This window comes from Camelus ferus, chromosome 15 (genome assembly GCF_009834535.1).
Source record: "Camelus ferus isolate YT-003-E chromosome 15, BCGSAC_Cfer_1.0, whole genome shotgun sequence".
Taxonomy (NCBI): Eukaryota; Metazoa; Chordata; class Mammalia; order Artiodactyla; family Camelidae; genus Camelus; species Camelus ferus.
This window is the reverse complement of record NC_045710.1, coordinates 46,241,317-46,253,306: the sequence shown is the minus strand read 5'-3', so window position 1 is coordinate 46,253,306 and position 11,990 is coordinate 46,241,317. Positions and strand designations below refer to the sequence as shown.

The 11,990-nt window shown below is 37.0% G+C and overlaps 1 protein-coding gene and 1 non-coding gene across 4 annotated transcripts in view; both read left to right on the top strand.

Annotated features, from left to right (window-relative positions):
• The first annotated feature begins 274 nt into the window (after positions 1 to 274).
• The window catches only part of VPS54 (VPS54 subunit of GARP complex), an 85,015-nt gene continuing 73,299 nt past the window's right edge, over positions 275 to 11,990 (top strand). For all 3 annotated transcript variants that reach the window (XR_004326364.1, XM_032497658.1, XM_032497657.1), the window contains exon 1: positions 275 to 410. The gene's annotated coding sequence lies outside the window, so the exon portion shown is untranslated. The remainder of the gene's footprint in view (positions 411 to 11,990) is intronic.
• Positions 11,578 to 11,743, top strand: LOC116669065. The gene has a single exon (XR_004326455.1). It is a non-coding gene; the product is annotated as a U1 spliceosomal RNA (small nuclear RNA).

Sequence of the window (11,990 nt, the reverse complement as noted above, 5' to 3'; positions counted from 1 at the left end):
GGAGCAGAAGCGCCGGGGGTAGTGGTCGCGGCGCGGCGGCGGCGGCGGCGGCGGCGGCGGCGGCGGCTCCTCCGGAGGCCGGGGATGTGGGAGAGGCGGTGGCAGCAGCGGCGGAGGCGGCGCTGCGGACCCGGGGGAAACTGTTGGCTGACAGGACACCCGGGAGAGACGTGAGGGAGCCGCCGCTACCGCCTCTCACCCCCAAGCGGAGCTGGGCTCGAGAGGGCGGCCCTGTGCTCCCCCGGCCGACCGGCCAGCCGGCGCGGGGCGGAGGCGGGAAGCCGGGCTCGGGCCCAGCCGGGCTCCGGACGGCGGCGGCCGCGAAGCAGCAGCCTCGGCGCGACGTGGAGGTTTGGAGGCGGCGGCGATGCACTAGGCCTTGCTCTGGGGCGGCTGCCCGGGACCCGCAGGTAGGTGTCGGCCTGGCCCTACTCGGCCCCAGCGCTTCGCGGCCCACCCTCACCCGACCTCCCGTGGATAGAGGGACCGAGCCCCCACCCCTCTGCCTCCTCCCCGGCCCGCGCCGGGCAGAGTTTCGGTCACAACTGACCAGCGCCGTAGCTTCCATCTCTCCCGGCCACCTCCTCTTGCTAAGTCTCCCTCCGGGGTCGGGGCCAGCAGCCGGGCTTCTCACCTCCGGCCGGCGGCCCCCATGCCGCTCTCGCCCCTGCTGCCCCTCTCGGGGATCCGGGCTGTGGAACTTCTACCACCCTCCTTAGATGCTGCCCCAAAACTTTCCCTTTCTTTTTCCTCCTGAGCCCTTGGCCTCTTTTTGATCCCACTGGAGTAATTTAAATTAAAAAAAAATCACTTTTCTTCCTGGCGAAGGCCAACCCAAAGAATAACTCGGTGTTTTGCAGTTTGTCAATGTCGCTCGCAGTCATTTGTTCAGTAGTTAATTTTCTTCGGTTCTGCTTCTTTCCATCCCTGCATTGATACAAAGGCAGGCCTCCCCTGCCCTCCTGTCGTTGACAAGGGAACTTTTGCCTCCCCATTATAACTAACCACTTGGTTTGTCCGTGTGCTGAGTTCAGGATGGTATTTTTAGAATTTTGGCTGACCCGGGTTGCAATTTTAAAAAAAAATTCCCTTTTAACCAGGTTTACTTTTGTCCTTACTGAGGCGCTCCTTACTTTCGAAGAATTAAATTGGAATGTTTTTGTGTTTTGTTTTTAATTGGTTCTGTTTCTGATTTGTCAAACCCCAGGGCAATCTTAATAGTAAATGCTTACAAGGCAAGTGATGTCATGATAGTATACTGAGAAATGTGTTATTGTGGTAGTTTAAACTGTAGATTTTGATAGACATTCAGATTGACTTTTATAAATATGACGGAGAGTTCTAATTGGTAGAGTACCTTGAGAGCCTTAATGCTTTCTAAGCAGTTATGATAGAACAGATGGAATGATGGGATTTGTTTGCTTGACTGTATTTGTATTGCAGTCAGTCTTATTTCCTAGAAATAGGTGTTACTTGGTGGTTCATAGTGGTCATCATTGCTTATGATAGGTTTTGGTAAAATTATTAATATGTGCAAATTTTGGGCGATTGATATTTGTGGTTTGGGGGATTAGATGTTGGCAATTTTGTTGTGATTTGGCTATTAAAATATGCTCTGTTAACTTCAGAAATATTGCGCTATTAGGAGAGATTACAATCTGAGGATGACTTTTAAAAGAAAAGATATTTTTGTTCTAATAAATTTTGTTCTTGGAGAGGTATTGTTACTTTAGCATTTGACTCTGAAATGTTTTTCATTGCTTTCAAATTATCCAAAGTTTACTAGGAAAAAATGATTAAATTTGCATGTTTGTTTTCTGGAAATGTTAAAATTTATTTCTGGTTAGGTGTTAAATTTTTATGACAGAATTAAAATCAAATCTTACATAACTCATGAAATGGCAAACTTTGCAGAATTTCTTAATCACATTCCTTTTCCTATGAATAAAAGTTGATTAAAGTTCCTTTTTCCTGCTTTTAGCTTTTTACAACTTTATTGAGTAAAATACACTCATTTAAAGTGTTAAATTAAACAATTTTTAGTATATTTACAGTGTTGTGCAACTGTCACCATACTCTAATTTTAGAACATGTTCATCACCCCAAAAAGAAACCTCTGCCCATTAGCAGTTACTTCCCATTCTCCCCACCCCACCCCACCCCCAGACCGAGGCAACCACTTTCCATCTCAATATTTGCTTATTGTGGTCCATTCATATGAGTAGTATCAGCTGCGTGAGAAGTTTTTCTTTTAAAATCAATTGCCACGTTTAAAATATTTTGAGTGAGGGAATAATCAGCTAATCACTGGTATTAAATAAGCGATGTTTTAAACAGTTAACATACTGCTTGGTTGTATTCATCATAGAGTACTATGAAGAGTGGAGAAAGAAAAGTTAGCATGAACGAATTCAGTGATCTCAAGAGGTGGCCTAGTCAGCTGGGAGTCAGTAAGTAAAAGTTGAAGGAGTATTTTTGCCATTGGGTGTTAAGGGTTGGGAAGGACCTTAAAGGTCATCAGCTTTCTTCTTGCTTCACAAATAGATGGTAGGAACCAGATGAGAAAATCTGGAAGAGCAGAAGTTTGAATCTCTAGGATGCGTGGCTCAAGAACCATAGTGCGGCCATGTAAGGCAAGAAATGGAGATTTGCAAGTTAGAATTGTTTAGGTTTTATGTATGTATATATTTAACATTTTTACTAGCAGAATAGGCAGAGAACTGGACATTTCCCCATCTTTGGAATGGAACGGAAGTGGGGACTGATGTATCTCATGTAGATGAGATCGTTACAGAATCCTCCAAAATGCTTTGACCTAAAGGAGGATGCCATGTGTATTATTTAGGTATCTTTTTCTACTGTTACCATCTTGTTTTTAAAAATCCAAATTTAATTAAAAAAAATTATACTGGGCTGGTTGGAGGCCTTCTTTTTCAAAGACCCAGGGTGCAACATCTAAACCAGTGGTACTCAAACAGGAATAATTTTGCCCTCCAAGGGACATCTGGCAGTGTCTGAAGACATTTTTCGTTGTCACAACTGAAGGTGGGGTGCTATTGGCATCTAGCCAGGGATGTTGCTAAATATCCTGCTATGCACAGACATATCCTACCCCATGCTACCCTACACAAGAGAGTTATCTGGCCAAAATATCAGTAATGTTCAAAACTTACAGTTTGTGTGATTCTGGTAAGGGCCTGAGCTAATGTTCTTGACTCCCACCAGGTGGGAAGATACCCTCAGTGGTCATTGGTGGATTAGATTAACCTTTACGTCCTCTAACAACTCTCTCTTTGCAGGGGAGGCAGTTGAGGGAAAAGTGAAAGGAAATCTATGACATAATGCAGATATTCTTTAGTTTGTTAGTTTTCAAATCTGAAGTAAAAAATTTTTTTTCTGAAAATGTCATCCTTATTTTACTGCAAATTTGAACTATTATGTTTTGAAGTGTTCGTTATTGGTGCATAGGTTTTTTTAAAATACATTTATTTTTATTGAAGTATAGTCAGTTTACAATGTTGTGTCTGTTTGGCATAGGTTTTTGAAATTGGAGATAGATAAATAATAGTGTTTTCTTTATCTAGATTTTTTCTTGGTAGCTTCAACTGCACAGAAAGGAGAAAAGTAAGCTGTGTTTAATTAGTAACGTATGTTGGCAATCCAGAAAAATTCAGAGCTATACTGAATCTCATCTCTTTTTTTTCTTATAGGCCCCACTTTTAAATTTCCTTTAAATAAACTTAATTTGGTGATGAAAGAAGAAAAGATTGAAGAGTTGGGATCACTTTTGCTCTTTACGAGCCTTTGGCTTTAGATAAATTACTCAGTCTTTCTGAGCTTCAGTTTTCTCATCTATAAAATAGGAATAGTGATAATTCCTGTATTATAAAGTTATTGTGAGAATTAAGGTAATGTTGTATTAAGATGCTATATCAACTATAAAATAACTATGCAAGTTAGTTACTGTACCTGAAACCAATATGTTATATATCAATTATAGCTCAATTTATTAGAAAGAGTTACTTATTTCAGAAGAATCAAATAAGAAAGGGATATAGATGGTGCCAAAGGCAGGAATATAGATAGCAAGGCAGAAAACAGTGACTGCTGATAGCCTCTCTAGGGAGAAGAGAGAAATTCTAAAAATGTATTGGTAATAAACTAGTAAAAGAACTAGTTATTATCACCATAATCTGAAGGTCTCTTACATAGGGACAAACTGACTTCCTTCACTAGCACCTGAGGGTATCACTGTTACTATGCAGTATAAAACTGATTATTAAAATGGTGAAATTAAGTTATCAAGAAAAGGTTACCTTGTTTTCAAAATACGCTGTTTGAAAAGTCATAAAAATATATGATTAATTTCAGAATTAAAATGTTCAGAATTGCTTTATTTGTGCAAAAAGTTTTAGTCTTATCAAGAGTAAGCTATAGTTATCTGGATCATTCCATTTTTGGGAATAATTCCTTCTATCTTCATTTAGTATTCGTGCCTTCCTTTATATTTGAAGACTTTTTCTACCAGTGGTAATTTCTCTTCAAATATGAAGATTTAATGGAAGAAATAGAGGTTTTTAAACTTACTCACTATTCGTAGAATCTCATCTCCTACGTTTGTTTCTTTTTGTATATTTTCAACATTCTTTTATACAAAAAGAGATGTTTCGATTTGTCTAGTAGTCCACAGTTGTGCTGTAGCATTTAGAGTTGAATTAACTGAAATACATGAAGTGAATGGGAAAAAAATGTAATCTCTTACAATTTTGTTAACTGGTCAACTTTCCTTCACAACCATACAGAAGTAAGATTGCAGATTAATAGAATTCCACTATGCAGTGAAATTTTTCTGGGCTAGCAGGAGGGTAGAATAGTTGGAGACAGTATTCAGAATAAGTCATGTCGTGGTATTGGTAGGTTTTCTTTTCTTTTTAATACGTTGAACTTAAAAAAATTAGATTGTAGAAGGTGGTGACAAGTTTTCATAGCAAAATGTGCTACTGATTTGGATAATTTTATATTCAAATAGCTTTTTGACTAAAAGTAAGTTCAGAGAATAGGTGTTTGTGTATGCATATTGTGGTAATGCATCATATTTTACGACATTTTTCTCCTGCAGAGTGAATGAATGCAGTAAAATTTTGAAATTGTTATAATTATGTCGAGAAAGTTTGTGCCTTGTTTTTTGTTTTGTTTTGTTTTTCAATTTGGCTAAATAAGATCCTGAGCTACAGCAGTGGCAGTTAGATTGGAGAGCAAAGGATGGATTTGTGGTGAATTTGAGAGATAGAATTCATACTATGGGACAGTTCAAGTTGGTATAGAAATTGAAAAACGTAGAGAAGTCAGGGAGTTAAGTTGGTTCTTGTGTTTATAGATTGGGAAACTACATAGACAGTGTTGCTATTAACTGAGCTAGAAAAGGAATAAATTTGGGGTAGGTAGAGGAAGAGGGTAAAGATGGTAGATAATGAGTTTAAGTTTTGAATATATTAAATTTTAGATATCTCTGAGATTTGTAGGTGAAGATGTCCAGTAGGCAGTTGTACATCTGGATGTGGGACACTGAAATGAGGTTAGATGTGGAGAAAGATATGGAATCTGTCCAGTTTTCACCATCTCCTCTATTTTTATCTGAGTTCAGACTACTGTCATCTCTCCCCTACATTATTACAAGTTTCCTGTCTGTTCTCTTCTAGTCTTAGTCTTCTCCAGACCATTCTCAGTGCAATAATCAGCAATCTTTCTTAAGGGCAAATTTGATCATATCATACCTCAGCTTAAATGATTTCTGTGACTTTATTTTATCCTCATGATGAAATCTACATTTCTTATTCCTTTAACGAATTTATAAATTCATTTAAGTTTTTTTCCCCAACTTATCTCTCTAGCCTAGTGACTCTCCATGACTCCCTGCTCTCCCTAAATACATAATTTTCTCACACACATTGAATTACTTGTGGTTTCTGGCAATAAACTCTCTTTTCTCTCTAAGCCTTTGCACTTACTCTTCCCTATTCCTGGAGGGCTTTCCTCAGCACACCCTTCCTTCCCTCCATTTGTCTGACTCCTTTCTACTTATCTTTAGTTCTTGGTAAGCCTTCATTGATTTATTATTATTATTATTATTATTATTTATTGAAAAATTTTAAACCCACAGAAAAGTCAAGAATAGTAGAGTGGACACTTACACATACACACACACACACACACACACACTCACTCACTCACTCTCACTCTCTCTCTCTTCCCCCAGCACACATACAAACATACACTTCCCTTTTGCCAAACCTGAAAATGTGACGTAAATATCATGAGGCTTTACTCCTGTATCTTAAGCATGCATCCCCCAGTTACAGGGACATTCTCTTACACAGCCACAGTGCCATTATTATACCTTAGAATATCAAAAATTACTCAATAACATTATTCAGCATATAGTCCATACTTAAATTTTCCCATTTGTCCCAAAATTCTTTATAGTGTTTTTTCTCCCTCTAATGAAAGATTCGATCAAAATTCATGCGTTGCAATTGGCTGTTATGTCTCTTCAGTCTTTCCCAGTCTGGACTAGTCCCACTGACTCCCTCTCTTCTTTGGTTTATCCTTTAAAAAGTAGATGTATTTGTCCTCGAGTATATTCCATATTCTGAATTATGTTTCTTTATGATTAGATTCTCGTTGAATATTTCTGGCAAGAATACCACACAGATGATATACATACCTACCACTTTATTGTATCAGGAGACACATAATGTCAGGCTGTCCCACTGTTGGTGATTCTAGCTTGATCACTTGGTAAAGGTGAGAACTGACAGAGCTCTCTACTATTTAATAAATAATTGATAATGTGGTAGGTACTTCATGGCCAAATAAATATCCTGTTCTTAACAACCTTTTAAACCAGTGGTTTTAGCATCCATTAAATGATCTTTGCTTGAATCAGTTATTACATTGGAAGATTACAAATGATGATTTTTCTGATTCTTTCATTCCATCTACATTTATTACCTTCAATGACTTTTGAGAGCATTGAGGTCAGGTTAGATGAAGACTGAATATAAGCAATTGATTTTAGAAATCAGGTCATTCCTCAGCTTTTCCCAAGCCAAGTGAGTGGTGAGAATGGGAGACAGATTTCTAGGAGGTAGACCAAAGAGAGAATAGAGGTCTCCTAGTGAAGGGGAGGCAAAAGTAAGTAACTTGAATAGATGGAGTGGAGGGAAAGAATTTTAGTTTTAGTACTTGAAAATTTTTTTTGATGGACTGATGAGATTGAAGATGAGAGAGTCAGGGAATAATTAATAGAACAAGGTCTCACATGAAATGGAGAAAGGTGAGATTCAGAACAGCAGGTTGGGGAATTAACTCTGGAAAGGAGTAGACACCATACTGTACCTCAGAAAGTTAGGAATTGTGTGTAGGTAAAGGTTAGGTACCTTTGCATAGGGATGGAAGAAGTCATATCTGAGGACTTTTTTAAGTTGGTGTGAAGTAGACAGTTACTTTTTGAGCATGAGATTGATGAAGGTAAGCTAGGGGACATGGTAGTAATGAAAGTTTGCCATAAATACTGTAGGGTTTGAGAAAGAGAAGTGTTTCAGGATAAATAAGTGAAAGGACTACTGAGTAGGGGGCCTCACTTGATTTTGGAGCTCATAAATGTATAATCTGCATGTTTTACATAAATTTTCTCTGACAGTGTTCTGCAGCCAGGAACAAAGCATGGATGAGGGAGGAGAGAATTGAACATGCAAGGGAAACTATTGAACTAGTTGACCATGGGATCCAAGCTAAGTAGAGAAGCTAGTAAGGCAAAATTGGGCTAAGAGACCAAATCAGTGGGGAGAGGTATAGAGGTAATGGTAACCAGTGATTAATTAAAATATTAATTTATTGTTGGCTTGGGGTTATTGTGCTAATGAACTTTATAGTTATTTACTTTATTCCTTAAACTAACATTTAATATTTTCATTCTTGAACCACTTACTGACTTACTGCAGATGAGTTTCTAGCTATTTTGCTTTATTTTCTTTAAAATTTCTTGAAAGCATCATCTTTATTGTTACTTAACATTTATACAGTACATACTTGTTTAGATTATTTAAAGACCCTCCCCTTTAAGGACCTAGATATAAAATATATTTTATTAATAAAAATAGACTTAGCACTAGATTATTTTTACCCTAAAAAACAAAAAGCAAGGCAGGGATAACCCGAATCAGTGGATAAATCCAAGTGTCATTTTTGTTCTCTTTAGGAATATATTAATAAATAATTTTCTTCTAGCACCTGTTTTCAGGGTAGGGTAGATTATACAAGTTTTATTTTAATTTCTTTCTTTTTTTTTGGTGGGGATAGGTAATTGGGTTTATTTATTTATTTAAATAGAGGTACTGGGGATTAAACGCATGACCTCATGCAGGCTAAGCACTGAACTATCCCCTACCCGCCTAGATTTTATTTTAAATTTATTCTTTTTGTAGCCATATTAATAAATGCCTACTGGTTTACATATTTAAGACATTTGTATTCTCCAATAACTTTGAATGAGTGATTTTGGGATTTATTTGCTAAACTTTGGCCAAGACACCAAGAACAGAATACCAGTGTTCTATTCTGATTCACTTTGACAAAGATTTCACTAGTAGTACAGTAATATCAGTGGCCCAAAAGAGTGAAATAAAGCATCCAAGTTATATTTTGTTTTAACTGAATTTTTTACATGCTGGAGACAGATTTTATCACTGTAGAGTTTCATCATTCAGTTCCAGGCCTGTGACCCTTAGTTAATTTCAGGCTGCTATATTAAGTTGCTGATTAGTGCTAGGGAAAAAAGACATTGCTTTTATTTTGAATAACATCTAGATTTAAAAAATATATTTTTATTGTTTTTTGAGGATATTTATGATTTTTATTCCTGTTAAGGGTGTCACACATGAAATATCACTTACAGCCATTTAAAAATATGTACATTTAGTATTATAAATATTTATACTTTGTAGCCTCCTAGTTAAGGTTCTCTCTTATTGTTCCTTCTTGTCACTAAATCAACAGTAAATAAGGACCTTCAGGAAACACATGTATTCAGAGTTTCCTGCAAGGAACAGGTTTTCATAAATGTCAACTGGAAATGTAAGGAAAAAGCAAATTAGATTAGTGCAGCCGTGTTCTTATCTTCGGTGTTCCTTTAGCTTCGACTTGATTTCCCCCAATTTAGAAATACTGATAGAGGCAAGGAAAAAAAAAGAAAAACCACACTGTCCAACCAAAGGTCGATTTGATAGAAATTTGTAGAGATTATTTTTTAATCATAGTAATTTAAAATATCTCAATCTGTCAAATTCTAAGAAACATTTCCCGTAACACTTCTTGAATTTTAAGGGTCAATTTCTGATAAACGGTATAGTTAAATTTCTTTCATATAGCCAAGACACAAATAACAATATATTTCTACACTATTTAAGTATATGATTTATCACCTGACAGAATCCAATCTAATCATAATTTTTAAAAGTACTTAAAAATTAAAAAAATTATTTATCATAAACTTAGTGCTCACAATGATCTCAATAATGAAGCTAAAATTTAAACATAAAGATCTGGGTTTCAAGAAATACTAACAAATTAAGGCTGTCATAGAAATAAGTACTTGTCTATGCATCTTGATGGCACATAGTAGCATATTTATCCTACATTGCAGCTCAGGAATAATCTTTTTACTAAGAAAAATAGTAAATTATATTGATGAAAGTGTGTATTATCTTTTTCCCTGAGGAATAATTTTCTGGCTGTCCCAGTTGTACAAAATTCTTTGAACCTAAAACTGCTTTTAAAAAACAAGTCTTAAAAAATTATCACAATCAAATGTTATTGCTGTCATTTATTTTTAATACAAGCTGGACTTAAATAATAATTATTTTTGTGAATAATTGTTGTTGGATCAGTAATTGACCTGATAAGGAGAAAAAGAAGACAGAAAAGTAAGCCACTGGGTGCTTGAAATGGATGGGAGGCAATAGTGAAAAACTTAGGTGTTGTGTTTTGTTTTTTTCTGGAAAGGCAATGTGGTTTGGTGACAGAGATATGGAATTTAGAATCAGAAGATCTGAAAATGCAAATTGTACCTTCACAGTCAGCTAGTTAAGTTGTTTGAAACCAAATTACTCTTAAACTTGTTTCTTTATCCATATAATAGGAATCATTGATTCATTCAGAAATGTTTTCTTGGTAGGCTTCTTGCTAGAAGACCAAGAAAATAATGTGAATGAAAGCAAGCAGTTATGAACTGTATCGTGTTTAGTCATATATTAATAATGATGTAATTCTTCTTCTTTTCCTTCTATTGCTTCCCTCTCCTCTGCCATCCTTTCATGGATAACATATTTTCAGTAATCTTAGGACTTAGATTGTCAGAACTAGTGGTGGAAGGGAGGCAATCCAGGTTCATCCAAGTCCCAGCTGATCTTCCTGCCCACCCCAGATAAGGGCATTAGGCACAAGAATAAGATGGAAGGGACTTTTCTGGATCAGCTTGCTCATTTTCTTACTGTTGCCTGACAAAGTCCTGTTTTTGTCAAGGTGGCTCTGCCCTAAGATGCCTCATAGTCTCTGAGTGTGGTATTCTCTGTTTTTTTGGTTTTTTTTTTTCTTCCTCTCCACCCCATCCCACCCCATGCCGATGAGTATCTAACTCTTCTGTCATCTCCCACTCCTGTCTCTTAGAAAGAAACCTCTCATCCCAGGGCATCAGGTTGGACCACTGGCTGGTGCCCAAGCACTAGAATGCAAAAAAAAAAAAAAAAAAAAGAAAAGAAAAAAGAAAGAAGAAAGAAGAAAAGAAAAGAAGGAAAGAAAGAAAGAAAAAAGATTGTGTCTTTATCTCACCCTACAGTTGATTTCTTGCTATTTGCATACGAATACACTCAGATCTTTGTGGTCTAAAAAAATTCTTGCTCAAGTCTTAGACTCTTTTCTTTCATCACCAAAAAGATGTTGATATTGTTGCCTTTATTATTTTATCACGTACTTAATTTATTGTGACATGGCTTCTGCCCTAAATACTGTCCTAAAGCTGTTCTCATCCAGTATCCTTCCTGAAGTTAATAACTTCCTTGACCTCTCTCTTTGCAGTATGTTGACACTACTGTTCATACTTTCCTCCTGGACACTTCTCCCTTGGCTTCTGTATGGATAGTTTTTCTAATTGCTTCCTTACTTTCCTCTTAAATGTGTTTGCCCCACCCATTGCTCTGAGCTCTCATTAGCCCTCCTTTTCTGCACTTTCTTCTTTTGTAGTATTACTTTCCTGTGACTAGAATTATTTACTCTATTATTCCTGTAATGTAATTGAACTAGGAATAATGATGCAAAATTCAGGGAGGCAGGATTCTGTTTACTACAAGAAAGAGTGTTTTTTCCTAAAGCAATTTTAGTTGTTTTATAGTAATGATCTATTTTTGAACTAGTCATTTCTCCATTATTGAAGGTTTTCAAGTCGAGGCAGAAAGATCCCTTGTAGAAAGGATTCATATATTGGGTAGACAGTTAGTCAGGTGATCTTTTAAAGTAGTGTCCATACTTACCTTGGCAGGGAAGATACCATGATCATGAAGGTGGTTTTCCCAGGGTGAAACTTATCCATTGTATTCTGGTTATGCTGACCCTTGCAATTTCCCATATTTGTGGAAAACTCCGCTGCATAACTTGTGGTAGTGGAGGGCTGCGTTTGAGCATTCCCCTGAAAAAAAAATTAAAAATAAAGTCCCATCCAACTCAGAGATTGTAATTTTTATCTCATGCACTCCACTCCCATGGATTGAACTTTGATCTTTATTCAGATGCCTTCCAAAGACATTTCTAGCCTCTCTGCCTCATCATCCTTCTTTTCTCCCACAAACATAGTTTTTGTCCAAAATTGCTTCTGTTTTACGCCTTGTTTTCTAGTTTCATCATCATTTTATAGTATTATTTTTTCTTTCCTTTTACTT